Source organism: Lissotriton helveticus, chromosome 7, assembly GCF_964261635.1.
Source record: "Lissotriton helveticus chromosome 7, aLisHel1.1, whole genome shotgun sequence".
Taxonomy (NCBI): domain Eukaryota; kingdom Metazoa; phylum Chordata; class Amphibia; order Caudata; family Salamandridae; genus Lissotriton; species Lissotriton helveticus.
Genome location: NC_136068.1, coordinates 112,131,970 through 112,159,533, shown reverse-complemented (window position 1 = coordinate 112,159,533; position 27,564 = coordinate 112,131,970).

Here is a 27,564-nt window from a genome sequence, read left to right as displayed (position 1 = left end):
AGGAAACGTGCAAATTAAAGAATCGCAAGAATAATTCGCATATTTGTAAAAAAGGCAAATAAGAAATCGAAAAAAGTGCGAATTCTTGATTTGCGATGCGAAAAATTACATACATCATGAATTTCTATTTTCTTGTCGCAAACAGGGAATTTTAGCGATTCGCACCGTTTGCGACAAAAAAATAGCTTGATACATCTAGGCCTAGGTCTCGAAAATGGTCTACCCATGTTGCCTATCCGAGTATGGAGTTTGTAGACAACCCTGTGCTATAAAAAAGTAATCAAGATCAGGTGAAAAACCTCTGGAAAATAATTACTCATGTATTTGTTCATTTATTTATTTACATATTATTTGAACATTTTTAAAGCGCTGCTGGGCCTTGAAGTCACTAAACCATAGAGGCTGCATTGTAAAATATGAAAGACACAATTAGGTGCTTTACAGTTGTACATTTCAGAATCTTTGGTGTGTATCAGATTTGGAAGGAAGATACTAAAGGGGGTGTGGTTCTAGAGCTAAGTTCAGCTGACGGAACACAAAACTACATTTTCATCATTTTCCTCCAGCACAAGGTGTTTGATTGGATTCTAAGAAGAGGAAACCAAAGGCTTTATGCAGGATTGTTTCAGTGCAAGAGAAGTTTTCAATTTTGCAGTTTCCAGGTGTAAAGCTCGCTCCCGAGTCCTGGTGCCTCATCGTCCACTCAAAGATAGGAAGTTTGTGAGCAGCATTGCTAGCAACCCCAAATGTAAGGTGTTACTCTCTATTGAAGAAGGACAACAATCCTAAAAACAAGTGCCCAGGGATATACAACACTGGTTGCACCAACAAACGAAGAATACTAACGCATTTCAACTAAAGGGAGTGTTACTGTGCACGGCATTTACCACAATGCATCTGGGATAGTTGTGTGCTCGTATGCCAAGCAATGCTCCTTCCTCCGTTTGTGATTGACTTGTTGTTGAGTTGTTGTGCTGACGAGCTCTTGGATGCACCTGCGCTCTGTGATTGGTAGAGTGTCACCAGCTATGGTCTCCATCATACAATCTATGACCTAACCAAGGCAAGCCATTAGCTCAACCTAACCAAGTCCTGCCTCATACTAACTAGACCTGTCATTAGCGTAGGATTCATCCTACTAGTGCTAGGTAAATCCTAATGTTTCTTGCCCACATCACACTTACGCTGGCCTTGCCCTAACCTGCCCTGGACACATGAAACTAGACTTTGTCTGAGGACGCCAAACCTACCCAGCCTTACGTTTCTCTGCCCAGTCTCATATTTGCTTAAGCCACGCTAGTATCTAGCATTGGCCGTTCTTACATGTAGACACAGCAACAATTCGTTAGGGGTCACTTCACACACTTGTATACCCCTCAGTGCTTCTGCTTTACTCAGGGTGCTAAACGCCTCTACTTCACAGAATGGTGTTTTCACGAAACTGGCAAACACAAGAGCGACGCGTTGGGGGTCACTTCAAACATCTTCTTACCCCTCAGCATTGTCTTCTTAGTCGGAGTGCCTCACACCTTTTACACGGAAGTAGAGTAAACATTACACAGCACACGTAAGTTTTCTGCTGCACACTATGTGCTCCGCTGACTGAAGCTCGTCCCCAAAAACATGTTGTGAGTACAACATGACACGAAGGCAGGATGGTTGGTAGGTAGATTTACTCACATCAGCGCATAGCATCACAGTGTCCCTTCGCCTCAGCCAGCAGCCGCCACACTGACAGGACGCAAGGACACTGTAAAGAACATTCGAATATTGGTACAGAAATGTTCTACAAAGCTCGTGGCCTCAACAACAGTGAAATCATAACACGTTCTCCACCAGCTTTGGTCATTATAGAAACTGGCCTTATATTTGTAATCACTTTCCATACTCAAACCAATTCTGTCAAGAGCCAAAACAGTTTTAGCTAATATATTGCCAGTACACTATACATCACAATAACCCTGCCTAACCTCATTTAGCCACTTCCTAACCAGCCCCACCCTCGACCAGGGTTGAACACACTCCAAAAACCTGAACAATGCCCTAAAAAAATCTTTCAGTACTGTCTAAACATTTATCTAGATTATTTGTTTATGTATGTTATTTCTAGAGTTTAATATAGCGCTGGCTAGACCTAAAGGTAACAGAGTTCTTTACATGTTCAGTGAAAACGTTTACTCAAGTACATGACACAATTCACGTGGAAATCACAGGGAGTTGATTACGCTAAATTTAGTTCTTGCCTTCCCTTCCAAATTTAGCACTGATGGTATTTTATTTGCCTGCTGAAAGTGGTTGAGGGGAATAAACACTTCAAAATTGTACTTACAATGTAGTTATGCTTAAAAGACCACAGACTCCGAATTCCAGTTTATGTATTTTATTATAAGCCCAAATATAATTGGATGTACACACATCTAAGAATCAGCGAATATAGGTATATAAAAATCAATACAGAGCCGAACCTACACATATGATTAATTTGGCTCAGAAGGTATACTGTAATAAATTCCAGGATTAAAATACAACACAGGATTGAGGCTGAATCCAATTCCTTATTCATTAGGAAGGAAATCATGAATTATATTTCCCTACACTATTCTCAGCGGGGTTCCTGGCTGAGTACCCTAACTTCTTTCCCAAAGGTGTCAGCATGTGTAGGCTTCCTAAGAAGTACTCACGTCAAATGGGTCAAAATACTTAAGGCTATGGAGCTCGCTCTTAAGATGCTCCTTCTCCTCCGAAAATTTAGAAGTCTGTTTTTTCTGTCCCTGCGCATCATACAAAAAGACCAACATTCAGCCCCCTTCTTAATGTATCACATGACGAATTATTTCACATGCAATATTCCCCAGTAGATTTCCATGGACTCCTTGAATTAAGTTTTGCTTGTCTTCCAGTGGCCTTGAGGTTCAGATAGGCCAGGCACAGAAGGTAGCCTCCATTCCCGCTTCTCAAACTCTTCAAAGACATTCCGGTTATCTCCCTAAACTAAGAGTAACAAGGTCGAATTCTTGTGCTTGCAGTGAGATGAGAGCATACTGTTGTGGCACACAGAAGAGATACATTTAATAATTTATTTTTAGTTACGGAGGATTTGGAAACTGTCAACAACTTGTAGCTCTGGGCCTATTGTGCAGGCAAGTTAAACACATAATTATATTTATATGAATATAATGTTATCCTGCACATTATACACACAAGAAGGATAATGTCTCTAATACATGTGAACTTTAATTAAAGGAGAACGTTACATTTCTAAACTTAAGTGTTGAATAAATGCATGTATTAAACATAATACTCTATAAATGCTGAAAATATATATATGAGTGCGTTTGAACGATGAGTATAATGCACGCATACAAATTAGAGTTCTGTAAGCGCTCTATCACAGTCATATAGAAAAACATAGGACAACAGAGCATTAAAGTAGAAACAGTGAGAGTACATCAATATATATCAACCAACCGATTAGGTACTGGGGAAGGGGATAGATAGTTATGGCAATTATAGCAACTCCTGGTACCCCTCCCCTAAACAGCCCTTGCCACTGTCTAGCACTGGACTGTGTTATCATGTGTTGTGTTATTTTACCAAGAGCAGAACTGTGAATAATATGAACGTGTTTACAGGGTAAAATAAAAGGGTTCTGGTATATTATGCTCACGGTGGCACTGGGCAGATGAGCCGAGAGAGGGCTTGAAAGTTGGATACAATTTTGTTTTTTTTATAGTGTTTGCTAGCTATAACCAATCGTCTTTTTGAAGGGTGATTCTAGGGGTCTTCGTCCCAGATCAAACGGTTAGAATGAAGCCGGTGCTGAGAGTTTGTACCGGGATGGGAGGTAGTAAACTGTACCACCGAGTGCTATACCCAAGATGAAGATGACAGGCCTTCATTGTACTGTTCACATGTATAGATAATCACATGGTTGATCTTTTGGTGAAAGATGTTTCTTAGCAAGGGCCTTTTCTCTTGTGGTGGGTTGTACTTTATTCTGCCCAAACATGTGTTAGTCATCTTATAGCATAAGCGCCTCCTGACTTGAGATGATACAAGATGGATGCTGAACATTTTTTGTTTGCATGGGAGATTTCTTAAGATGAAAAACTAACTGTATTGATGGGCAATCTCTGAAGATGTTAACAAATGGAAGGACTTTTCAAACATAAAATAGTTTATTTAAAAGGCTTAGAAATAGTTGCATTTTTTTTTTACTCCAGAAACGTGCTATAAAAGAGTAATACCATGGAGGCCTATTCAAAAGGAGAACCGGAAGTAGATCACCCTCTCTTTCATGTCAGTCTGCTACCCCCTGACTATCCCTAACTGACGACAATGGGCCATCTTGGGTTTTCCTGTCCGGAGTCGGACCTATTCTGCTGAGCGGAGCGTGCTCTGAGATGTGGTACATTTAAAATTGTGTCATTTGCGTCCCTCATCACTGTGGATTCGTTTGTAAGATAATGAGTCATCATCATCATCAAAATGACTTTATTCGATTAATACAAGTTAATCATAAAAGTATGTATACATCACTGTTAAAAATGTTAAAAGAAGCAATTCATCAGTATCAGTCAATAAATGATTTCCTGGATTTGAGACACATACATAAAAAAGAGGCAACCCTGTAACAGGTTAGCGGATCAGGCACCATATGTAAAAAATACAGGGCCAAATGACATTGTATAAAATTGTGCTTACTTAAAAGCGGAAAAATGTACAGAAAAAAATGTGCAAATCAGACTGTCGTGAAGTGTCATCACATGGGCAACACGACAGATCGTTCAAAGAAAAGATACCAGCAGGGCGTCCCTCATCACTGTGGATTCATTTGTAAGATAATGTGTCAGCATCCAACGGTTTGCTCAGAATCCCATGGCCCTGCTAAAAGTTGGACTTACTGAACACCAGGGGGCAGATTTATGTCGGACATGCGCCATGTTTACGCCGCCGTTGCGTCACGCAACGGCGGCGTAAACGTGGTGCATCCCTGTGACCCATTTACAACATGACGCATCTAGGCAGATGCGTCACGTTGTAAAGAACTGCGCCACATGTGGGCATTCCGGCGCAGGGTGGGCGTTCCGGGGCAGGTGCGCCTCGCAAAAGTGCCTGCGTGAAATCTACAAGATTTCACGCAGGCACTTTTAGGCCAATGCTGCGTCAAAACCCTGAAGCAGGCGTAAGGCTTGATGCAGCATTGGACAGATAGGGCCCCCCAGAGCATTGCTGGAGCTGCGTCGCGCTTGCGACGCAACTCCAGCAATGCGCCGCCTTTACGGCACAGATGCATCACGCATCTGTCCCGTTTTTGCCCCATGGTGCGCCGTTTTTGACCCATGGGGTTGCGCCAGTTATTGTAAATCTGCCCCCAGGTTTGCTAGTCTTGAATGCCCCTCATGCCTCTTTCATTCACCACCATACATTTTTAGTCTCTTTATCTTGTTTCATATTTATTTTAATCCCTGCGGTCTCCCTTTGTCGCTATTTTTTCGTCATTCTCTTCCTATTTCTTTGCCCCTTTTCTGCCTTTATTTATCTCTCTTCTTCTGGGTCAGAGTCTATTGATGGAAAAATAAGTTCTGTCCCTCCCCACCACCAAAAAAGAGTGCCTGGTGGGCCTGCAACCACCGGCTCAAATTAAGCACTGCTCATCACTAATGACGACGCTGACGGAGCGCTCATTAGGACACACTTAATGAGTCCCATAATTCATTGCTATCATGCTGCCTGCAGATGGTCCAGACTGGCGGCCCACGGCTTCCACTAATGAATCTGGAGGTGTTCTGTAGACATTTCTGCTGCACCCAGAAAGCTGCCCCAGCTAACTCTGACGGGCTGGGTAAGCACCGGGATCATGGCTGAATTTTGCACTGTGATTGGCAGGCGGATAGAACCAACCTGTTATCTGCTGCAGCCAGGCGTGCTGCCCACAGACATCCTAGATGCCAGCCATTGATTGCGGCCCACTCTCTGCAGGCGCAGAAATCCAAGGCGCTGCAGACTGTGGGTGCGCGCGACTAATGGCCGCCATTATCGCATGACACTGGGCCAGTTGAAGAGTCTTGTTCCTGTTTTTTAATCTTGCAGGAACAAGAAGAGGTGTTTGAACAGCCCACAACCTCCTGAGGCTTGTTATGCACCTTAATTAATTTATTTATTTTATAGAAATGAAATGTGAAATGGTCTGAGCATGATTTTTATCGCACATATTTGGGATTTGCACAGGTTGATGGCTGTTCTGAGGGATGGGCGCAATCATATGCATCTGCACAGTGTGATCCAATGCCCTGGGGTGCAGTAGGTACAGTGGCACTAGGACAGAGTTGAGAGGGGCCCACTACACTCCAAAATGGCTGTCTTTTACTAGTCAACTGGTTTTCCTTGCATGTGTTAGGCAAACTTCATACACTACTGTAGGCTTGCCACTAAATTATCCTGTGCTTAACCCTCTGATAGCTTAGCACAAAAGCAGTCAGGTTTAACTTTCAACTTACAGTCAATGTGTGAAGTATTTACGCTGCACTCAAACAGAAATAAAGTAAAATCACAGCACAAGAAAAATCCTACATGATTTAGAAAAATAGAGCAAATTAAATGAATAATTTGAGACCAAAACAACAAATGTTGAATCAATAGAACCGAAAGGTATCCAATTTCAACGTTTTGAGCAAGTATAGTGCACAAAAAACTCAAAGCGTCACTCATGGTCATCTGGTTGTACTAGCCCAGGAGGAAAGTCATACGTTAAGGCCAACCATCAGGGCTAGGCTGGCCATAGCAGGCACCCGGCATTTTCCCGGTGGGCCGGCAGGGTGGGGCTGGCTTTGGGTCCCTGATAGGCCATTTTTGTTACAGGGGCGTATTTACAGCAGAGCTGCAATATCGGCCCCTGTAACAAAATTGGCTGAAACCGGCACCCCCAACCACCTGGGGGGTCAGCCGAGCACTTTGCCAGGGCCGGTTTTGGTTCCCAGTCCGGCCCTGCCAACTGTGATGAACTGCGGGCCAGATGCAGGAATCAGGTTAGTCCTGCTTAAAAAGTTAATTTCTCAGGATTCGGCGTGAAGTGTTGAGTTTGCATTGGAGGAGGCTGCGAGGACGAAGGAGAGCATCGTGGATGGTTGTTGCTGTAGTGGGAAGAGCAGGTTGGCTGTGAGTCATGTGGTATGTGGACTCTCACCTCTGCTGTGGACAGTCAATGTATGCTGACACTATTGATTCTAGATTCTGCTCACTGGGACTGCCCAGCTGACCTGCTGCAACTGCCCTGCCTGGATCTGCATCTGGACCTGCCTGGATTTGCAGCTGGACCTGCCTGAGCCCTGCTGGCATCTGCTGGAGTACGTTCTTGATCCCCAAGAGGTGCCTCTCCAGGTCCTGGACCCTTGCCTGACATCAGTTGAGCTCCTCCTGTAAAAAGCTGAAGTTTTGAACTCTGCACACCAGACTTTGAGAAGGTCATTTTTTAATTGGGACTAACCAGGTCCCTGTATCTGGTCCACTCCTCATCACGGTCAACCTGAATTTGTGACTTTGTCGTGGTCTAGTGCAACCAGATAGCCTGAGTTAGCGCTTTCTATTTTTTTTTCTCCTCATATTGCGAAGTTCTATGTGTTTGGAGTTTCAGGTTTCTACCTCTGATTCTCTTTACCGGAACTGCCCCTTGGTCTCTCGTATTTGGGGAGTTTACCATCTTCTCGATGTTTTCAGAGGAATACCCTTAAGCCATTACATAGTAACAAATCTGATTTGGAAATGCGGGGGGAGCTAGCCACCTTAGCTACTCGACGAGTATCATACTCGTCCACCAGATGTTGTTTCGCATTAATCATGGGACCGTGTGTGCCAACCCTATATTGGGATTTAGGTGATTTTCCAAGATTTCCCAATATTTAAATCTCTTACAGGTATTTCCCCTCCTGTCTAGTTTATTAATCCTTAAGACAGAGTTCATCCAATCTCCATGTGTTGGAGGGGATGTCCCCACCCAGTTGATGCAGATTTCCCTCCTTGCTAGTACAATTAACACAAAGAGTAGATTTTCTTGACATTTAGTTAATCCCCCTCCATCTCTTGTGTCTTCAATCCCAAAAAGAGTAAGGGTTGTACTTACAGTTAGCTGTTTATGCATGATCATGCTCATGGTCTTACCAACTTCTTTCCAGTATTCTTTTAATAGGGGGCAGTTTCTGAACATGTGGACATCATCTGCCTTTTCTTCCCCACATTTCGGACATTTTTTTACGCCTGCGTTTTTAAATTTGGACAGTTTTTTCGGAGTCCAGTATGTACGGTGTATTGTACATAGATGATTCCTTTTCAAAGCCGCTGACTTTAGTGTTGACCAGCATTTTCCTACAGATTTTTCCCATGTTCTGTCCAGATCGGCTATTTGTAAATCTCTCCCCCAGATTTGATCCTCGATCTGTGTGTCTCCACCTCCTGCAGCTATAAAAGCCCGGTACCACTTTGCAACCTCTTTATTAATGGGTGAGCTTTTTACCATTTCCTTTTCCAGTTTTTCATTCTCTGATTTGGGCCCACAACTTAGCTGCATCCCTTAGGGTCTTCAATTTTATTTTTTTTAAGTATTTTGGATGACCGAATTTGAATAAAAAATGATCCACTGATTCTGTCATTGCTTGTAAATATTTTGGATAGTATTGATGACTTTTTAGCAGTGTCCGCACGTTTTTGAACTGAAACGCGTTGTGATACTCCACCAAATCTGGGCTTGATAGCCCTCCACCTTGTTTTCCCCTCCTGAGTTTCTTCCAAGATATCCTCGTTCCCTTCGAGGCCCATATAAAGCTGGTGATATCTCCCTGTAGTTTTTTTAAAAGGGCTTTTCCAAATTCCAAAGGAATGGTATTAAAAAGATATGTGTACTTGGGCAGAATTGACATTTTGACAATATTTGATCTTCCTATAAAACTTAGGGGTAAACTGGGCCACACTTTAAGTAGCTTTCTCACCTCTCCTGCCACTTTATTGAGGTTACGCTGTGGAATCTTCTCTAGTTCATGGTTTACTAGAATACCTAGGTATTTTATTTCCTTCTTGATGTTCGAACTTTTGAACTGTGTATTCCAGGTCATAATTTCGGTTTTAGTATGATTTACCAGGTAACCTGAGACTTTCCCAAACGTACTTATGATCTCTTCTATGGCTGACTTAGAGCTGACATAATTGTCCGTAAAAATCATCAAGTCGTCTGCGTACAGTGCGATCTTTTTTTCCCATGCTTGATACCTGAACGGGGTTATTTCTTTAGTATTTCTTAATTTATTTGCCAGCCGCTCAATATATAGGTTATAAAGCAGAGGCGAGTGAGGGCATCCCTGCCTAGTTCCTCTTTCTATGTTCACATCCTCTGTAAGATTGCCATTAACTAGAATTTTAGACCTCGGTGTCTTGTAAATTTCTTTCACGACATGTATGAAAGGTTGACCTATGTTGTTTTTGGTCATGATTTTTTAAAGGAAGGACCAATTGACTCTGTCGAATGCCTTAGCGGCATCGACGGTGAGTATAGTAAGGAGAGTTTTCTTTTGCGTGGCTATGTCTATGGTGCTCAGAAGTTCGTGTGTGATTTCATGCAATTGTCTCCCCTTAACAAATCCTGTTTGGTCCGGGTTTATAAGTTGGGCCATTACTCTTCCTAAACGGGCTGCCATGATTTTTGTGAATATTTTGTAGTCTGCATTGAGCAGCGATATAGGTCGGTATGACTCACATCTAGAAGGATCCTTACCAGGTTTTAAAATGATGGTAATTATTGCGTCATTCCAGGAATCGGGTATTTTGCTTTGTTGTTTAAGGATCAAGTTTGCCATCTCCGTGATGTGTGGTGGCAGAATGTCTCCTAATGCCATATATAGCTCATTTGGTAGAGCGTCAGGGCCTGCTGCCTTACCTTTTTTTAAGCTTCTGATTACCTCCTTTACCTCGCTTATTAGGTTCTCTTTATTTAGTTCTTCCTTATCCTCCTCCGTTAGAGCTAAAGATGGGATGCCATCTAGGTATGTGTCCATCTGGCCTTCTTGAGGGTTGGTATCTTCCGTATATAACTCAGCAAAAAATGTCATGAACTCTTGTCTGATTGTATTTTCATCTGTACTTTGGTTCACCTGACCGTCTTGATGTATACTCCTTACTTTATTCCTGGCTTGATCCGTTTTTAGTTTCCATGCAAGCCACTTTCCGCAGCCTTCCCCATATTCATGGTTTGCTAATCTGCTTGATTCCCACTTTGTACGCACTCTGTCTTCTAGGATATCCTCAAGTTTTTCTTTCTGGCTTTGTCTATCTCTTCCTAGTTCTTTTTTCCTACTTATATCTTGTTCCACTATTATTTGGGCGTCGAAGGAATTAATGCTTTTTTCCAGGTCTGTTATCTCTTGCCTCGTTTTTTTATTTTTATATGCTCCGAGACTTAATAATTTTCTCCTTATCACAGCCTTATATGTGTCCCAGGTGATCTGTTTTGTCGTACCTGTTTTATTATTTTCGAAAAAGTTTTCTGTTTCTAGTTCAAGTTCCTTCACAATTTGCTGATCTAATAGTATGGCCCTCTCTACCGTAAATCTTCTTTGCATTTTAGTTGTCTTTACCTGGAGTGTTAGTTGAACAGCGAAGTGGTCTGATAGATGGGCCGGGAGGTGAGCTAAGTTTTTTAGGCTTCCTGATAGAACTCGGTCAATAAGGAAATAATCAATTCTCGACCTGTGCCCCAGTTTTTTGTTATGTAGCGTGAAGGGCTGATTTTTTTCTCCTTTATCTCTCCAAATGTTTATCAGCTCTAAGTCTCTTTTATATATGCTGATCCGCTCCCTCATTTTCGGTAAGTTCGCCTGTCTCCCCGGGGGGGACCTATCAATGTTGGGATCCATTATAAGGTTAAAATCACCCCCCAAAATTATTGGGGTGGTAGCTAGTATTAGGTGAGAGTAAAGTTTCCGTAAAGGGTCTGCGTCATCTAGATTAGGTCCATAATATCCTGCTATTGTGAATGGGTTATTTTCTATCTTTACTCTAGCTATTGCCCATCTTCCCTTACAGTCTACTTCTTCTGATTCCAGGGTAGCTTTAAGTGACTTTTTGATAATTATCGCTATCCCTTTAATGTTACATTCTTGTGTAGTACATATGTACGTGTCTACCCATCTTAGGTTCTTTATTATTTGGGCCCATTCTTCTTTTAATAGGTGTGTCTCTTGTAATATGATTATTTCACTTTCTGATGTTCTGAGATACTCAAGGATTTTGTTCCTCCTGCTTTTTGTCCTCATACCGTTTACATTCCAGGAGAGTATTTTAAAGTCTTTATTCGTACTCCCCATCTGCCCTGTTTCCCCCTGACGCATCCCACTCCGGTATACTGTTTATTTTGTTATTTATGGTAAGAAACTCCTTTTCGTTTTTCCATCTTCTCCGACTTTTGAGGATTTTTTTACTGGTTTTTTCCCTATTTTGCTCCCCACCCTTTTTCTGTTTCGTGCATTTTTTGTGTTTTCTTTTTTGTGCTTTGTCGTTACCCTCCCTGGGGAAGCCTCCTTCTTCTTTTCTTAGGGTTATCTTCTTAACCCTTAGTAACTCCTTGACTCTTGACCTGCGTGTGTTAAAAATTATTATTGCAACGCCTTACACCATTATTCTACCATTATTCTACCGCTTCTGAGACTCTAAAAAGATTTCTTCGTTAACTTATTGGTTCTTCCGACAGGGTTTTTTCTCACATTAGTTCTATAAGAGATTTAACTTCCTCTGGGTCTCTTATGTTTCTCATTTTGTTTCGCCACATTATCCTTAGTGACGGAGGAAACTTCATCTGTACCGTTGCGCCGAGTTGTTGCAGTTCTGGTATTAGATTTCCTAGCTCCCATTGCCTGTTTTGGGAGGCCTTCGACATGTCAGACCTGATTCTGAAGGTCCAGTTATCTTTGTTGAAGTTTCCCTTTTTCAATGCCTCTCCCAGAATTTTTTCCTTTAGTACGTAGGTTTTGAAGTTAATAAGTATCTTCCTAGGCGTTTTTCTTTCTTTGTTTTTACCAAATGGATCTCTATGTGCTCTTTGTATATCTTCCTCGAGCAGTGCTTTGTCAGCCCATGGAAAGTGTTCTGATAGAAGTTCCACCACATATTTCTTAATGTCTGAACCTTCCTGGTTTTCTGGTACATTTAATATCCTTATATTATTTTTCCTGGCTTGATTTTCAAGCGACTCCATCTTCTCATTCGTAATTTTGCTCTCCTGTCTCAAGGAATTTATCTCCTTCTGATTCTTTTCCACCTTTTTGTTCAGCGCGCCAACTTCGCTCTACACAGCCGTCACTCTGTCCCCCAGTGCATTAAGCTTGTTGTCCAGCTTCTCACACACTTCCTGAATTTTGTCTTGCGTGGCCTCTGATATGGTAAATTTTTCTCGCATCTCCGTCCATATCCTTTCAAGAAATTCATCTGTGTGGTTTTTAGGAGTAAAATCTCCTGTTTTTTGCAACTCAGGCACTCCAACTTCGTCATCCGTTATCTCCCCCTTTGTTTCTGCGGCCACGGTGTCTTTATCAGCCCCGTTTGCCATGTTTGCTTTTTGGGGGGCAGCTGCAGCTTCTTCCTTGCCTGCTGCTTTAATTTTCCAACTAACCTCCAAGTTCTTGAATGCTACCTTGCTCTTATTCTTACTTGGTGCTATTTTTTCAGGGTCTATGTTTGTTTGAGTCTTTGAATGTAGATCAGCTGTAACAAGAGAGTGCGTGTTTTCCTCTCCTCCCAAAAAGGGGGGGTCTTTTGGTGACGGTTGTACCTGTGTCTGTGCCTGCTCCTCCGTGTGTGGACTCTGCTGTAGCTGGACTTTAAAGTAGGTTCTTAATGACGGAGTTACCTTGATTTTCCCTTTCAGGGATGAGTCAACTTTCCCTCTGGAGGAAGTTATCCCACTTTCAGAGTTAATCTTCGTGTTTTCTTTGGGTGGTTTCTTGGCTCTTTTTTTTATCTCTCTGGGAGAGATACCCTTAGGATATTGTTCCTTCTTAAGAAAGTTCCTATTTCGCAAGCTGTAGCTTGATATGACCTGCTTGCCCTGTTCATCCACAGGTTTCGCTCCCGGGTTATTTGCCAAGTTTTTTCCTTCTGCTGATTTACTTTGGTCTGGGACTTTCTTAAGCTCGTTGCACCCACCTTCACCACCCTCCTCTGTCTCTTTCAATGCCTCACTCATGTGCTGCGGTGACCTGCCTTTTGTAGAGTTCTTTTCTAACGCTCTTCAGGGGTCATGTATGAGAGTACATTTGGAGAAATCAGCCCACCTCTCCTTTTCGCCGTTACTCGATCCACAAACGCGTCCCTCGCACCTGCCGTCCCAACGTGAATTCGGCACCAACTCCGCGTTGTCTGACAGGGCTCTGCCGCTTGCTCCCCGGAACTGAAACCACAGTCTTCCGGAAGCTCTTCCGCAGATCGCCTTTGCCTTCACAGCAGCCGCCCAGACTCCCGTATCGTATCCTGCCTTGCCGTACCCGGCACGCTTTGCTTGGTCAAGAGCGCGGAGAAGCAAATCCGACTCTCCTTGTGAGAAGCCGCTCTTCGTCACCAGGTAGGTTACCATTCCTTATTTATTCCGAGAGTCCAAGAAATCCCTTTTCTTTTGTGGTTTTACTGCTCGATGCTCACTGCTCCATGCTTTGGTGCATTCCTGGCGTTTCTTTTTACGTCCTCATGTCAGAGGAGCCCGGAGTCCTGGAGCTCACCGACCGAGCGTCCTACCCGGCCGCCATCTTCCCTCGTCATCACGGTCAACCTGAATTTGTGACTTTGTCGTGGTCTAGTGCAACCAGATAGCCTGAGTTAGCGCTTTCTACTTCTTGATGCTAATTTTGCATAAACATTTGAAATTGTATATCTCCAGTTCTACTACCTTTCAGTAGTAAAAAAAGAATTTAGATGTTTGTCATCCCCAGAACATGTAAAACTTAAAACTACATGACCAACCTTTTAAATACACTGCACCCTTCCCTATGAGCTGTTTAGGGCCTACCCTAGGGTGACTTATATGCATTAAAATGGAAGGTTCAGACTTGGAAACAGGATTTCTTTTTAAAGTTGAACTGGCAGCTTAAAGCTGCACACAGGCTGCAATGGCAGGCCTGAGTAATGTTTTAAAGGGGTACTAAAGTGGGTGCCACAGTATGTGCTGCACGCCCACTAGTAGCATTTAATTTACCGGCCCTGGGTACATTTTTTACCATTTTATTAAGGACTAATAAGTAAAGTGAATGCACAAATCGGCTGTAAGCCCATGTTACTATGTTTTAAGGAGGATGGCCAAGCACTTTAACCTAGGTTAACAGTTGTAAAGTGCACAGAGTCCTAAGGCTAGCAAATTCGACTTTCATCATACAGGAGAAGTGAAGGCAATTGCCCTACTTTCTTTTCAATTGTGGTTTGTGGAAATAGAATAGAAAACAGGCTGTGCATACACTGTAATGGCCAATGATCACTGTATTAGATGTTCTTCTATGTCTATGTTCAATAGAAATAAAATTGGAACTAATCTGATCGCACCGCTGCTTAGACCAGGACCAAAACAGTGCAGGCATTGGCAAATAGTCTTGACTCCATGAAATAAGTGCTTGTTTTGTCCACCGGCAACAACCAGCACAAATTACCCACTGGTTGTACGCTTACCTGAGGCTTCCAACTTGGGACAGTCTGCTCTTAGGAGTGTTTCCCTTATACCTATTCAGTAAAGATTTCTGGGGGCACATATTGTTCACAAACGCACCCCTAGGGGTAGTATGTGTTACAAAACTTTGTTGTGGAATGAAATACACAGTCATGTCTGACATTTGTTTTTAGGTTTTAGGGGAATGCAGGATGACAGAAAATAAAGTAGTGGCAATGTAGACACAGTATAATAACTTAAAATCAGGGAAGGACAGGCATGGAGAATATGGAAGAGGTAAGTTCACTCGAAAGAATTAGACTTACCGGAAATTGCTTCCTGGTTCAAAGGTAGGAACTCATGGGCAAAATTAGAAACTGCAGCATCAACCCTCCTCATGATCTACCTTAGTTGCCTGCCAACATTCCTTGTTGTTTCAGCTACGTTGCTGCTGCTCGGCTCATCCATGTTATTTTGCTCTATTTTCAATTTTTAGTTCCCTCTTCCTCTCCTTTGACCTTACCTTAAACATCTGTCTTAAGTCTCATGCTGAGCCTTGCATCTTACCTTCTTTTGACTTCAACTGAACTTGTTTATCCTCTCCTGGAGCTTGGCTCTGTCTCCCAGTAGGACATGGAGCTCAGCAGTGCTTATCCACACTGAAAAATAAGGATGGGTTTATTCTTGAACTAAACACATTCATGTGATATTTGTCTTGAGAGACACTGTTTTGTCTCTGCTGTATTCTTTTTCATGGAGTACTGAGCGATGACTCTGTGAAGGTCCATAGCTGATATCAAGTGCCTGCGTTTAACTAGTGTCTCAGGTGGCTCTCCCTTCACCCATTTCAACCTGGTTCTTCATTGAGATATTGTTCTCATTCCATATCTCAGTTGAAACAGCTGACTAGTGTGGTCCTCCGTGGGCTCATGTCCTCAATTCCTGACATATTTGTTGATGATCACATAAATATTTATGCCTCAAGAATTCAAGGATAAAGTACTCAGAGGGAGCTCAGGCCTTTCCTCTTTATGTAAGTGCAGTTATGTCAGGCTCTAAGGGTCTAAGCTCCTCTACATTCCAGGGATGTTCGGAAGAGCGCATGGAGTGCCCACTTTGCACACATTGCCAAGTGTTTAACCTGCAGTTCAGAAGGTTTGTTGGGCGAGATCGCCAAAGGCTCAGCTCCATCTCAAAATGTAATACTTTTGGGGTAAGTGCTTACCGCAAAGTGGAAGCCATGAGCCTTTGGACCAGTTGCAACGAGAGCCCTCAGGTTTTCCTTGCCCTGGATTTTTTTAGTTATGTGAAGTTGCAGTTGTTAAGATATCATTAGTATTCTGCAAAACTTTGTCCAAGCATGCCTTGAATGTCACTCACCTCAGGGAGAAAACACATTCCAGAATGAAGAGTCTAAAGTTGTTTTTCAGCCTGAAGGGCAAGTCATCATTAAACAAGCTTGAGTCTTTTGACAGAGCTCTGACAGACAGGGGCCCCCTGAGCTTCCATTACATCTATTAAGCTCATTCGGGGCAAGCGTAGCGGCCATTTTGGATGGATTCTGCTTTGCAAAGTTTCTTTCCTTCCTCGAACAGAATCAAAGGCCTTTGCCATGGGATGTCTGTAGAGAAGTTTGAAGTATGTTCTTACAGAATCTGTTTTATTAGCTGCATGAATTTAAAATTCAAAATTGAAATACCAACTCCTTAAACATACCTCAGAGGACAATGTCTTAGGTTCATTGCAATACGGCTTCTGTCCATACCCTGACCCAGTGATTCCCTCCTGCTCTGACTCACATTGTTTGTATTCTTCATGATGGTGGGACGTCTCTTGGCTCTTCTCAGATGTACACACTTTCCGCTCAAATAGCTGTCAGCAGGTTGGTTTGGCGCATTACTTCTCGGATACACTGCAACTCATGAATATTCAGCCTTCTGCATCTCTCTTCACTTGCCACGTAGGGTGCCCCATAGGTCAGTTCTCCATGTTTGCCTTCTTCAAGGACTCTTATGTCAGTGTTATACTTCACCAAAGGTATTCTCACCCTCCGTAGGAAAAGCTTGGGACTTTGTTATTCCTGCTTCTTGTTGTTTTCACAGTGCTGCCCCTGAGGAATGCAATACATACAGGGCCTCATTTATAAAAAGTGACGCATCGCTGCGTGAAAACAGTGATGCGTCACTTTTCATGGCCCCCTCCTTGCGACAGGCTGGATGCATCATATTTACAGTATAACCCATCATGTCGCAAGGAGTTACAGATACGTCAATATTTCTGACGTACTTGTAGGCGCAAAAATGACGCATTGTTGGTGCTTGTCATGAAAGTGATGCAACTCCATAAATGGGTCATTTCACATGGGCAAGTCTCATACAAGTGTACCTGAATTAATCTTACCCCTGCTGTGAGGCAAGCGTAACATATTGATGCATTTGTGTCCTAGAAGTTACGCAGTGAAATCTCACAAATTTCATTGCGTCACTTCTATGAACCGTAATTGCGTCAGAACGCCCACCCTGCATACATTATACCTTTCGCAGGTGTAATGTGGTGCAGGGGTTTACAAAGTGACACATCTACCTAGATGCGGCACTTTATAAATATGACGCCACATGGCGCATTTTTTACCCTGCTGGTGCGTCACAAAATGTGACGCAACGGCAGCGCAAAAGTGCTGCAAGGGCTTATAAATAGGCCCTACAATATTTTATGTGTGTCTTGCTCTCCCTCTGCTCTTTCTATACTGTTCTCTCTTTCTTTCTGTGGCACAACACATTGGGCACCTTAATGTCTCCAATTTGTTCATAAAAAAGCACAGCACCGCCTACTAGGACATTTGAATGAACTTGGATTTCTGTTCTTTTACTCCTTGATTTCTGCCTCTCTATTGGTTACTTTCAGTTAGTACATCTTCAGATCACAAAACTAGACAGGCCAATCCCAAAGCGCCGGAAACAGCACAGATTGGTAAGATGTTCATCTAAGGCAGATCTTAGGTATATCAGACAGGACTTCCAGTGCTACCCCTTTACTCAGCATGACTCCAAAGCCTTTTCTACCCTACCATTGGCCCAGTTTTTTTTTACAGCAGATTTTATTGATTTTCCATAGTACCAGATGGGCGAAGCCCAGCAAGCAAAGTGCATTTGATATACCTATTGCAAGGTCTCTAGGTACTGTACATTACCCACCCGAAGGTCTGTAGAACATCAGACCAAAGAAAACGCCCCACACCGCCCCCCAAGTGCACAACACACATACTTTAGAAACATTACATGCACATATCGTAGAGATTCCTGTCTACGTCATTGTAGCACCAACACTTTAAACTGGTACATCACTCTCCACCAGCTGTTCTATAGGGTCCCGCGTGGCCCTGTACTTGGCCCACCTAGCCCAGATCTTCCCATGCTTCTGCAGGCAACCCCTCACCTGGAATGCAGCAACCTCCGTCGACATGCACCTATCCATGGCCGTTTTCCAGGTAGTTATACTGGGCGGGGACATATCTTTCCAGTGTTGTGCTATGTCCCTCTTAACTAATGTGAGACAGAGAAACAGTAAGTGTCTTTTATACCTGTTGCCCCCGATGTCTTCCGTGCTGTGTAAAAGCATCAGTCTGGGGTCCGTCGGGATGTCCCATGCCAGAACACGTCCCATGCAAGACAGCACACCAGACCGGAAGAGCTGCAACGTCCCGCAACTCCACACCGAGTGAAGGAACAACCCCTTGCCCATGCCACCACAGAGACAGATGGGGGACTGAATGGCCCCCATCTTCCAGAGGCGAAGACGCGTGTAATATATCCTATGGAGATATTTAAAGTGAACTAATCTGTGTCTGGTAGAGACTGCAGTGCCCCTGGAGCTAGACAGTGACTCGGCCCAGTCATCGTCTGTCAGGTCTGCCTCCCACACCGCCCGGGTGCGGTGAATAGTTGTCTTGGAGTGTGTAGTGAGAGTTTGATAAATTTTCCGGATTTTGTGGGCCCCCAGATCCCCCATCAACAGACGACCTTCCAGCGGGTGGAGCTCGGGTAATGACTTAAGATGCCATATCAGTGGGGTCAATGCTTGACGGAGCTGCAGATAGCGATGAAACTGTGATTTGTGAAGGTCAAAGTCTGCCTGCAACCTTTGAAAGGATTTAAGAGTGGTCCCCTGCATAATGTCTCCAAGAGTGGAGATCCCGATATCATCCCATCTGCGAAACCCCACCAATGCCACGATGGGCCGGAGGTGTGTTCCCTGCCAGAGAGGAGTGGTGCCAGTCAGCGTACCCCACCAACCCATGGACCGAACCACCCTCCTCCAGATCTGAATAACTGTCCGGCAGGCCGGGGGAAGCACCTCCAGGGATGAGCAACTATATAGAAGATGAAGCAACGGGGTACCAGCCATGGCGAGCCGCTCCACAGCGAAGGCCGGGTCTGTCTGGGAACCATACCACCATTCGTTGATCACCAAAACGTGCGAAGCCCAGTAGTACGCGCGGATGTCGGCCGCCACTAAACCACCACAATACGTGGACTGAATGCATGGTGCGAGTGCCATGCAAATCGCACCCCCTTGCCAGAGGAACCTATTCAGTAGTGCATTTATTTGGAGAAACCACGACGGGGGATAGGGTATGGATAGTTCTGGAGCCTGTAGAGCAGGCACGGTAGAGACACCATTTTGATCATTGCGGACCTGCCGTAGAGTGATAGTGGTAATTGGGACCAGATCATCATTTCATCCTGGACCACGGGGAGCAGCGGAGTTATATTGTGCGTCCAAACGGCGATGGGTCACCGTGTTATATACACCACCAAGTACTTTACTTAAGGCCAGTGTCTGCAATGATCAGTTGCGAGGCCCAAGCCTGACTCCTTTGCTCACCATGGATGGGGAACAGGATAGATGTGGATGAGTTGGCGCATAGTCCAGAAGTCTCCCCGAATATTCGAAGAATTTGGAGGACATGGGGCCCAGAGGTCTACAGGTCAGACATAACAAACAGAGCATCGTCGGTGTAGAGCGTGATCCTGTCTGAGTGTCCCAGCAACCAGTCCAGCTCCCGGAGAACTGGATCCTGGTGCACCCACGCAGCCAAAGGTTCGATCGCAAGGGCAAATAGAAGCGGGGATCGGGGGCAACCCTGCCTTGTGCCTGTGCGGATCGGGAAGGGAGCAGAGCGGCAACCGGCTGCACGAACCAAGGCTGTGAGATTCGTATATAAGAGTTTCACATACGCCTGAAACCTCGGTCCCAAGTTACCAGCCTCAAGGAGTTTAAAAAGGTAGGTTCAGCTCAGCGAATAAAATGCCTTGTCAATGTCCACCAGCATGATCGCCGCAGGGCAGCCCAAGCGAGGGGCCTCCGCGACAGCGTTGATGACCTGCCTGATATTGTGTCTGGTGGATCGCTGTGGCATGAAGCCGGACTGATCTGGATGTACCAAATACTGACTGCAGGCGCGGAGGCGGTTGGCCAGAACCTTCCCCAGTATTTAGGCTCAAAATTCAACAAGGAAATAGGGCGATATGAGCCCGGATCTTCTGGAGGGCGAACAGGTTTGAGGAAGACAACGATTTCGGCGTGCTGCTAATCTGAGAACAATATTCTCTGCTCTAAGGCTTCGTGAAGTGCCCCAAACAGATGAGACCCCAAGGTCCCCATATGGGGCCGCAGAAAGTCATAGGGGAACCCGTTTGGACCCGGTGCATGGCCCATGCGGGTACCGGACAGCGCCGCCCGCAGTTCATCTAAGTAGATGGGTTTATCAATTTCCTCATGTAGCTCATCAGATAAATGACGAGGAGGGATATCAGAGAAGAAGTCATCAATAAGAGACCTGGTGATTACCTTGCGCTCCTCATACGGGGAAAATGCTTGGACTAGGGCTTCCCGAGAGGTGCACACAACGCCGTCTGGGGACCTCAGAAGAGGAACCTGCGTCAGAGACGCACGGGCCTGACAAAGCTGATGGAGCATCTGACTGGACTTGTGCCCCATTGATAAATCCTGTATTGGGTTGCCAGTCACGCCTCTTTGGTGTTATCAGTGTGTAACTGATGGAGCTGCTGCTGGACATGCAGTAGATTCCGGCGGTGCTGGAATCGCAGCTCGCCACCAATTGGGACATCAACTGGACCAGGCGGTCCTCTAGTTCCCTCACCTGCGCCAAGTGTTGCGTTTTTCCCCAGAACTTATATCAGCGCCTCTAATCATGGGCTTGAGAGCCTCCCAGAGGGTAGCTTGGGACAGGGACATACCTACATTGAAACTGAGATAATCGGTGATCGCCCGAGTTATCATTCCCTACCATTGGCCCAGTTTGACTCCAAAGCTGTCACCTTGCAGGGACGGGCACAGTTGTCTTCTCGAGCAATTAGGTCCTTACACAAGTGAAGGAAAGGGCACAGCCTGCTGTTTTCTGCACTGCAGCTTGTTCTATCACCCTCACCTCCATGTGCAGTATCCTATGAGATGCGGTCTCATTCTTGTATAGAGAGGTATGCATGAAGAGTCCGCCATAAAACCTGTGTGTGTGACCACCTCGTGAGCAGACATTGTTTGGTGCATGTTGTGGGCGAAAACTTCAGGCGAGTCTGCAAAATGTAAATGTAATATTAGACAAGGGTGTCCTCTGCAGCTGACAGGCACAGGAATTTCCCCACACAGGGCTAAGCACTGACTTATGACAACGTTGGCAACTTCCAGAATAAGGCCCTTGACTCTAAACTGAATGACTCTAGGAGGCAGGTGGCTGAATGAGATCATGTGAAACAGAGAGGAGGTGTCCTTTAAGTGCAACTGAGCATGGAGTTGGCTCTTCATAGCAGAACACACACAGCCATTTTGAAATTCTACATCTTACTTGCCAAATACTAACTAACCCCTCCTTGTAAGCGAGGCAGGGGCTTCTGGTTGGCTCATTGAAAGGGCCAAGAAGATGGCTGCCAAAGGTGATGCAATAAGGCATAGCTTGAATGTGTGATCTTACGCTGCATCTGATCACATCGATGGAGATGTGTCTGATTAATGACAGGTGCTTCCCTCGTTTGCATTATTTGTGCTGCATCTATTTGCATTGTGAGTGTTGTACTTTGGTAGGTTGTTTGAATTGCTGTCATAATCGAGGAAGGCGGGGAGGGGGACTGCTTCGTTGCCTTGGAACCTACTGTCTCAAAGGGCCACATAATCCATAGTACACAATGTATTATTCTGTCTGGAAAGAGAGATCTTCCTCTGTAATATGTCAAAGCCTAGCCTGCTGTTATAGTGGAAGACGGCTATTTGCACCTGGCCTTCAGGGACGTCCAATCTCAGCAAAGCATTTGATGTCAAGTAGGGACTGCTCTTTCATCAACTCAATTTTCTTGAAGTCCTTTTCTGCATGTGGGCTTTCCAGCAACAGGGAAAGCAAAGCAGAGAGGGAATAGTGAGATATAGTGAGATAATTGCTTCAGAGGAAAATCCGCCCTACTACAGACTGTAGAGGTCTCAGGGGCCATGGCTGCTGGTCTCCCATGACGGTGATAGAGATCGCAGGTCACCCGGCCAACAATTTTCACCATTCACGTACCAGGCCCATAATTTTCCAATTTATCACATACATTAATCGGGTGACCTAACAATTTCTACTACCAGTAACCCTGGTTCCTTCCTATTTATTTCTATTGTACCCGACTTACCAATCCACCGTTACGGGTACCTATGATCCACAATGGATCAGGGAGCTAGCTGTAAAAGAAAAGCAGGCAAAATACAAAAACCAACTTCTTTCTATTTTGTATTAAATGATCACAGACAACTGGGAAGTTTTAAAAGTTTATCTAGAAATCAGATTCAGAAATCATCAAGTTTACAATTAAAAGGCAGTCAATAATCAAGATAACGAAAAGAACATAACCATAGAGGAACAACGTCAGGGCAACCATTTATGAGTCTATAAGAAAGATATAACAATGCGATCTACTAAATAGATTTTTAGAAAAATGGATCAAGAACTAGACTTTACTGTTTGGGAAAAATACTGCAAGGTAAGGATTGGAAATCCTATACATCTATAGGAGGGGGAAAAATGGAACACGCTATAATTCTAGCATCATTACGTAAAATGAGATTTCAGGAGAAAATTATATACCACAGTTATGATTCATAAACAGTATGGAGAGAATGTGTTCTAAAAGGTAGGGAAACATAGGAACATGCTAAGGGAAAATATACTGAATGACCTTTATAATAGGTTGCGGAAAGCATGGAAATTAACATATGCAAAGAAATGTCTTTATTTAAGCAAAGACAGAAAAATAGAAGGTGCAGTGAAGAGTTTTTCGCACAATATTTACCTAGAAAGGTGTGCAGACCAATCCTGGCCACGGATCAGTCAAGGACAGGAAATACCCCAAGGAAGGACAGTCATCTATGGGACAGCAGGTGCAGATTGGACACCCCAGGACAGGACAGGAAAACCAGATTAGGATCAGGACAGGACCACCAAGGCACGACCAGCACCCGCAGTTTGGAAGCAACGCCTGCGCTCCACCCTCTCTGCAGCTATCAGTCAGAACCCCGATTGGGTTAGCGAACTCCCTAGCAAAGTGCTCCGCCAGCACTTAAGGTTTAGTAAAACCTTTAAAGTCTATGGTCAAATTCGGAGAGATGCTCCGCAGCGCTCTGTATTCAGTCACCTATTGAGTGCGTTGGGTCAGTGACAGGTCAGCTATTCAGACAAGTCGGACAAATTCTCTAGCTAAACCTAGGCTAGTTATACTGTTTTCGGGTCAGTGTACCACCCCCCAAATGTTGCAAGTGTCAGAATCCCCAATTTCGATTGGTCCCCAAGTAGGAAAGGTCAACACACCAATCAGAACAAACTTCTAAAAGCTCGTATTTGCATGTCATGGAACCGCCTAGCAGATTTGGGGTTCCCATGACCTATTCTGCAGAATACAATAGGGAAATATACATTTGTATCGAGTTAAGGACAGTTTAGCTCCATCCTTCTGGGTCAGGGGTTGTTTTCTCAGGAGCATCTTGACTGTGACTGCCAGCTGGCTGAGTTCCACTGCTCAAGGTTACTTTCTCCCTGGCTGCGCGACATGCGCAGTAGGGACCTTCAAGATGGTTCACGTCTCACTCCGACCCCCCATTTATCGTAGTGCATGAAAAGTAAGCGAAAACAAATTAAAACATAGAAATAAATGAATTTACTACATATGATGAGTAGCTACTTTATATTTCTTACTATAAAAATATACTATGCTATTATGAATTAGTGCAACAGACAATAACACGAGAGCATCTGCGCAAGCTTCACCATGTGAGTTTTCAGACAGCCATTTTAGAGGCGAATACGCATGCGCACATTTTCCCACCAGAACTGCAACTATGTCACATCACGTGAGTGTGACTAACGCATGCGCAGTAAAGAATTCCCAAGCGGCGGCCATATTAAGACAAGGGTTATTAGTATTAGTAAAACACATAGGCAAGCATCACTAAGATACATGCATATCCAAAATAAAGGAAATTAGTAAAACATACAGTTGTATTACAGGATTATAAGTTATTCGAGGTTCATGATTTAAGCAACCTGGCTGAGATCCTACCTGATCCTACCATTTCCCTACCTACCATAATCCCAGCAGAAAATATACATTTTCTAAGAGACACAGTAGGCCAATAATGCTTGGAATAGCATCTTCCTGCTTTTGTCATCTAGGTTAATGGGATGGTAAGCTGAGCAGGGGTCCCACTTCGAATGTTTGACCCAGGCACCACAAAATATTCTGATTCTTTGGTGCTGAGCCTGTTAACTCTGTTGGGCCAGCATCTGTTTGCATTATAACAGCTGCACCTTTTGCTTTGTTTTCAATCCATTTGTTTACATTATTGACTGCTCCCTGTGCACACTAAGAGAATCTGACTTGCTAACTCTGTGGTACTAACCTTGCCTAAGGGCAGACATCAGGACTTTCATGTAGTGATAGGATGTGCTCCTTTCAATCTCTTCCAAAATAGCTTTGGTTTCCATGCCAACCTGCCCGTGGAATAAGTTACTTTTGATAAAGGCAATAAAGGCAAATTCTCAAAGCCACATTGTTCACATCCACCACAAAACAGTTCCTTTCTCATTCGTGACAAAGAAGGTGGTTCAAGATATGCTTTTTATTGTATTTTTTGTTTGTTTACCTTTTAAATACATCCTCCTTGATTGCCCTACAGTTTGAGTGCCCAGTTCAGTGGTGATTTATGTTGTCGCCCTTCTTTTAAAGTTGGGATATTAAATAATTTGGGTGAAATTTGAACAGAATGACTACCTGCCATCCGGATGCTTGATTGCTTAGGTGGGAATTGTTTCTTGTCTCCTTTACAAGTAATAAAAAATAACAATAGTGTGCACGGCACAACTGGAAGTCTTGTTATTAAAAAAAACAAAATCCATTGTAAACATCCAAATATGTCTGTTGTTTTTTGAAAGCATATGGTGTTCATGCTTGTGTATGTGTGTATCTATGTATGCATATATACATGTATTAACGTATGTATTAGATTTAGATATTTTTGGCATGTGTTTGCAATTAAAAAAGATTATACCCATCGCACCAGCTTACCAAAGCACAGACCTACTGGCTTTGCCAAGGCCTGTTTTGCGTTACATGCTTTGTTGTGATACGCACACACTCTTGTGGTTAGTTTTGGTATAAGTCTCCCAGAAGGAAAGTCATCATGGCATCTACCCTGCTTGTGACAGTTTCAATCATTTCTCACTTGACCACCTTGTTCCAATTTTAACTTATTTTGAGAAGATCAGAATGAAATTCTCAAGTTTGACCCCTGCTTTCTTTATGCATGTGCACATCTTATACCGCAGTCCCACTGCCTTAATAGGGCCTTCGCTGCCAGGTTCTTGTTCCTTGCTGCCTTAACTTCTGAGGAATGCAAAAAATTCTTGTAAGTTTGTGGTCATCTCTCAAGGGAGATAAGATCATTCATTGGAATTGATTCAAAGTTCTCCACACCAACTTTGGCATGTTTGCTCTTCCTGCATTACCAATTTCCTTTAAATGTTGTGTATAAGGCAGCCTTGTCTTGCTTGGTTACCAGGTTTCCTCAATCTCCAACTGCTCTGCCATCTTCCCAGGCTCCATACTCCAGTCTGATGTAGCAGGAGCACTCACATGCTGTGGACATCTTCTCTCCGTTCCTTTGGTATTTTAGAATGTGAGTCTTTCTGTAATAAAGTACATTAGGCTCAGCCAATTTCTGTCCTTTTTGAAGTTCATGCTACGTCTGATTGCAGTGTTAGTGTTGGTCTTCATTGAGATGCATAGATAGGGGTTTGGGGCACCTGACCTTTGTACCCATGCTTCTACCACTTCTTTCCATCAACAAATGCGATGAAAATGCTCTATTGGTCAGTTATGGAGGCAAAAGTCTTAAGAAGGGCTGTTCCTCCTAAACTGACTTGCAAATCCCTTGACTTTAAGCCTTGACTTTAAGCCCTGGATTGGTAAGGAGCCACACTGGGATCAAGTCACCTGTATCCAGTGATAGGAAGTTGTATTTCCAATTTAGAGGGAGTACCCTCCCGTGAGAATCTTTACAAAGAGTTGGTCTGATGAGGCTACTGATACAGTTCTTTTAACTAACTCCTTAACCTCGGCGCAAATTCCGCCGCGGTGCCGGAGTTTTATTGAGAGGGCGAAGTCGCGTCGGGCAATGGACGTGCGCAGCACTACCGAGGTAGTGCTCGCGACGGCCATTGGTCGAAGCGTGCACGCAACGGGTTAACGTTCTTCTACAGTTGAGAGTGTCGCACATGTCTTCTTTGTATGTCCTGCTTATGCTGGCCCCGCAAGTTTTGGTTAGCTCCCATCTACAGGTGTTTTTGCCAGCTCAGCCACTTAGCGGCACTTCATATTCTGGGGTCAGATTGTAGCCTACCACATGTTATAACAGTTGCTAAGTTCCGTGGGCTCATGTGGACGATGTGCAGAAAGCATATACCTTCTGTCTAAATTTCTGAAGACACTCATTCTACCATGTTTGCATTTAGATCTATTGTATTCATTGCTAACATCTACTTTTACATGTTGACTTTTTTGTCATTATATTTTACACTTTTATTATCAACTGGAGTTATTATGTGACAAACTGCATCGTATTTGAATGTTTTTTATTTTTTTATAGTCTGATTATTTATTCCTGTATTGCATTTGTAATTTTATGCCCTGGTGGTCGAAATAAAGTCATTTGAATGGAGTAGTTTGTCTTTTCCACAGCTCGATCTCGAATTCCCTACTTTTGCAAACACTTTTTTTCTGAGACCTACTATTCACCTTATATGCAGAGATCCCTCCTATTGTGGACTCAATTGCTTTTTTTTCAGGAAGATGACAGAGTTGAAGCCAAGGGTTCAAGAAAACTTCCTGATACTTTCCAGCTAATTGAGCATTTCTCTGCACTTTTGCTATTCGGGGTGCCTATGAACCTTTGTCACCAATCAGTTTCTCCAAGTATGTTTTTTTGTCAAATACATGTTATTGATTTTAGTACATAGTGTCAATTTCCTCTGCTCAGTTTCTGTAAACGTAGAGATAGACAGGTAGTTTAAATGCAGTACAGGCGAATCACATGTTCTTCGCATCAGAATTTGGCAAATCGTAAATAATCAAATAAGAAATATGTTTCACAGTATCCATCGCACAGGTAACTATGTGGGGCGGAGAGACGGGACGGGGGCAGGTCGGGGTGGGGGCGGGTAGTAAAGTTTGCCTAGTTGGCGATGTGGCGAGCACAAGGTTATATTTATGTATTTATTTACTTTAATCTTTCCCGTCGTATGTCGAACTCCTCACCTCCCCACAGCGTTACCTGTGCAAGCCGCCACTGATCCTGACATA